The sequence below is a fragment of the Gavialis gangeticus genome, unplaced genomic scaffold, assembly GCF_001723915.1.
Source record: "Gavialis gangeticus isolate Ggan-Ray unplaced genomic scaffold, GavGan_comp1, whole genome shotgun sequence".
In the NCBI taxonomy this organism is placed as follows: Eukaryota; Metazoa; Chordata; order Crocodylia; family Gavialidae; genus Gavialis; species Gavialis gangeticus.
In genome coordinates, this window is record NW_017729003.1 from 11,207,043 (window position 1) to 11,211,803 (window position 4,761).

The window sequence follows — 4,761 nt, forward strand, 5'->3', positions numbered from 1 at the left end:
AAAAAGGGGGGGGGGGGGGAGGAACTGTTTTACTTCACCTGCATTTACAACAGGAAAAAAATGGAAGAAGAATCCAGTGTGGATCATTAGAGTAATATGTTTAATCTTTTAGTTCCTACAATAATATCTCAAAGAGCAAAAAACAAAAAACAGATTGAACAAGAGTACTTGACAGTGTCCTTTTCACATTGCTCAGACAATGGTCTTACTTTCCAATGTCTTTGTGGCAATTTGCATGCTATTACCCATAAGGCCTTCAGCTTTAATGCTATTACATTTTGGCAGTCTCTCTAACCTAATGAAGAGATGTGCTGCAGTATAAAAATGCAGTTTTTGTGCTTTCTGTCTTAAAAACACCCTCTAGAAGAAACTGGTATTTATAATAACATTAGACTAGGACTCTGTGGGCCTGGGTCCTGCTGGCTTCCTGCAAACAGCACTAACAGAACACCCAAATTCTGACCCTCTCTGTTTTTGTACTTACAAAATTGCCATACAACTTGTTGCTGCATCTCAGCTCTGACTTGCAGTACCAATGACGGCCTGCTTCTATTTCAATTTATGGCAAAACTCCCATCACCTTCAGTAGGGTAGGGCCATGGCTCTAGAGAAGATAGTTTTGCGGTTAAATCTCTCATCTCAGGCTTGGTCATTCATGTTCAGTTTCTAACTTTACTAAAGACTTTGTGATCATGAGCAAGATATTTGCTCTCTTAATGCTACAGTTTCTAATTTGCCACATACTAATAATTCCTTTCTCTGACCTGTTGTCCATTTAGGTTGTAAGTTCAGAGCACAGCCAGTCCTTTACCGTATGCTAGCTACTATTGTAAAAAAAAAAATAGTAGTCCTGGGGTCTCACATGTTTGGACCTTTAACCTCCCAGAGGTTCTTTTTTTGGTTATCAATACAGCTCTGACAGTGTACCTCTCACTGCAGTGTCCTCTGCTAGTACAGTATTTGGTCTCCATAGTGTTGAGAGCATTCCTACTATTCAAGCCTTGGGTTCACAGACAATGCTATCCACACACTTCAATGTCAGTCATAGAACTTTCGATGAATGCGGAGTGAGGAGACAGGTACAGTGTTTGGACTGGGAGGAGGATTTCACAAAATGAAGTTAGAATTCATTTTCCTGGGTGACTCATCAGGTTTTGGATGGAAGTCCAAAACCACTTCCCCCTTGGATTTCTTAGTTCCTGAGCCATCCTTTCCTCCTTTCACATGGGTCTATCATGAAAAAGGTACACCTGAGTTACATGGTAAGCAGATCTGGGGTTGGAATTGCATTTGCGCAGGATTGAGTTGTGTTGCATTTACTGTTGACAGAAAATTGGTGGTTCCTTATCTAGAGTAAACACACAAATCAACCAGCTCCTTATTCCTAGTAAAAACATGAAGTCCTTGCAGAAGGTAATTCCCAGCTATATAACTGCTGTAACCTTGGGCTCACTAATGTGGTCAGTCAGAATTTCCCTTGGTAAGACTTTCCAGGATTTTGTCCCCCATAGACTGAGGGCATAGTCCTATTATGAGGACATCTCTATAAAGTCAGATTGCTGAGGGATTTGAGGGATATAAGTTGGAGAAGATTTCTTTTTTTTGGCACAATAACAACTTTCATTATCTTATTAAAACAAACAGAATTTGAATGGATTGGAACAATCAACTCCATTTGTCTTTGAAGCGAAATTAACTTTCTGCACACAACAGATGTTGATTCAGCCCAGGTGTCCAGTGACCTCATGGCTACCCAAGGCTGAAGGCAATTCCCCAGAGTTCAAGGAACATTTGGTATTAGAGAGGGATAGAGACCTCTTAGGAAGCTGCACCATGTGACATGCTTCAGATTGGATCCAAAATACATGTTTTTCCCGCCTGTCTGTTGAGGAGGGGACAATGTATTTTTTTTTCTTTTCAGTTCTGTGGCCGCTTTGTCCTTGAATGTTCTACTGACTCACATAACCTTTTGTAAAGTATGCATTTTGGACAGTTTTGGACAGCCCTTTCCCAATACATACACAGAAAGGACCATATTTTGCACTGGTTATACAGCAGGGAACTCCACCCATGGCTTTGTTTGGAGCTTAGCATGATGAAAATCTGCCTAAAAGTCACAGAGGCACTTACTGGTGGTTATTTTACAAACTTTTTCTTCAGTAGCAACTGATCTCTTTTGAAAATCTGCCCCTAGTTTATTAATTAGCCATTGCTTGCTAATCTGTGGAGCTCATTGTCATGAGGTATCATTGTGTTCAAGAGTTTAGAAGGAGTAAAAATTATTAGATACTCACAGATAATAACAACATCCTAGCACTCATGAGTGCTTCAGTTTTTTTGTTGGTCCTTTGGCTGGAGCTAGAAAGGGAAAGGGACATGTCTCTTTTCCATTCATGTGCCAGACATGGCTATTGCCACCACTGATTAAAAAACAATTGTGCATCCTTAATGTTTCATCACTAAGCCTTAGTAACTTTTTTAACTTGGGTGCAGAATCACCAGAGTAAGACAGCTAATAAATCATAGTATTTATGTCTAAAAGGTAAAATATCAAATGTTATGAACTGATCCTAGACACAGAATAAGTAAAATTAATTAAAACACAAATATTCATTTTTCATGCAGTTATTTTAATCTGATTAGTGTCCAGTGTTTAAGCAGTTCTTTGACGAGGCACAAAGCAGTGCTGTATTGGGGTGGTATGTGTTGGTGAGGATCTCTCTTTTCTCTCCTCCATTCAATGTTTCTATTAGAGGGGCAAAGGCAGTCACAGTATGTGCAGGATTATAAAGTGAGCAAACATAATATTTACATCAATAAGAATCTCTGTGTTTGACTAGACGCTAAACAATTTAAAAGAAGATTGAATTGTGTGTTAAAGGCTAAACCAGGTCAGGGTTAGGACAAGAAGCTTTAAATACCATTCACAAAAGCAGCATACCAAGTCCCCAGAACGCTCTTTCAGTGCTGGAAATGTCACAGGAAAATATGTCAAGGCACAGAACATCAGTGGAGCTGAAGTAGCACTGCTTAGACCTCTGTGTTCAAGGCCTTCATCAAGTTTAACTACAGAGATGGGTTGGAGCTGGAGGTTTTGTTCTGTGGGAAAATCCCCCCCTTTGAAACTTGTTTTAATTCTGGATTGGAGTGAGAGGGTGACATTTCCCAGCATTCCCTCCCCGGTGCCTTCTCACTCACAGGGAAAAACCAGGGCAGTCTCCAGCCTCTCCCCCTGGCCCTGCTTCCCACTCCCTGCTGTGCTCACCCAGCCACACAGGGGCTTGCAGGAGGGTCTTCCCAGGCTTGGAGTGTCCACACTGGCAGCTCCTCTCTTGTCCTGCCCCAGCAGGGCTCCCAGGGGAAGGGAAGGAGAATGGACACACTGTAGCACTCTTCCCTGCCCCCTCCTGCTGCTTCTGTAGGGCTCCTACAGGGGCTCTCAAAGGGATGGCCATAGGGAGGTCCTTTCCCTGGTCTCCAGCCTGTCTCTCACTCCCCCAACTCCTTTTTTCTCACCCAAGGAAAAGTGCTCCCCTCTTTTAACCAAGCCTCTCAGCCAATCCCAGGTCAGGTCTCTTTCCAGGCTTTTGGTAAGGTCTCTCATTCAAACCCTGCTGAGGTTACATCACCCCTCCCACTTCCAAGAGGGCTACCTCCAAAGTAGCTTCACTCACCCTCAGGGCAAACTGTGTCCCTACTGGGACAAACTCTGGCTGTTCGCACGCTGTCTCTTTGCAGGGCAGCCCTTCCTATTCCTTCAGGTGAGTCTATTTTTAATGCTGCTACACAGGGAACTAGGGCAGTCACATTAGCCAGGGATCAGGGGCAGGTATGGTAACTCAAGCGCTTGGCCCATGCTGGTCATGCTTGATCAGAGGCCCTGACGTGCTGGTAGAAAGCAGTGCTAAAGAAAAAATGTCATGGCCTCTCTCTTGTGGCCTGCCTGCATTGCTGCTGCTGCTAGGGAGTGGAATCTGTTGACACCAGCATGGCAGTCAGAAATGATTGGAAACTGTTCATGCTAGAGAGTGGGGTAATGTTAATTCATTGCAAATGTAGCCCAGGTACACCCAGTAACTCACTCTTCCTCTCTGGAGAAGTCAAGGCTTGTCCCCTGGTGGCCGATCCCTCAAGAGCCTCTCCCCAGTGGCGCCTTCGGCTCTCCTCAACAACCTGGCACCCTGCACTGGGCGCTGAGGGCTCTCTCTCTCTCGCAGGAGCCAAGCCCTTTTAGGCTCCGACTCCCCAGTCTCACACTGGGGGTTCTTCCCTTTCCCAGGCCCTGCTCTGGGCACCGGGGCATTTTTGGTTAAAAGCAGAGCCGCACTGTGGGTCTCTGGACACTCGGCCTAGGGCCAGGGCTAACGTGAGCAACCACAAGCTGCTTCCAGCGCAGTTCTCCATGCGCTGACCTGTGCACTGGGTGAGGCTCAATCAGCCACGAGCTGCTCCCAGGGCCAGCTCTCTGTGTGTCAATCTGCACACCAACTGCCCGCTAGCTGGGTTTGCAGGCTCAAGCCTCCTTGAGTGGTAGTCACTCGGCCTAGGGCCTAGGGCTAGGGCTTGTGGCGGGTGCAGAGATCCCACCTCAGGAACACAGCTGGGTATTCGTATCCCTCCGCTGTTTCCACCACGTGAGGTGGGCCAGTAGGGGGCACTCCTGCGTTGAGCCGCCCACCTCCCTGCGCTCGACCACCTTCCAGGCTCCGAATGCCTCCCTAGGGGCGCCTTATGTCCGGCCAACCCCTCTCCCGGAGCACA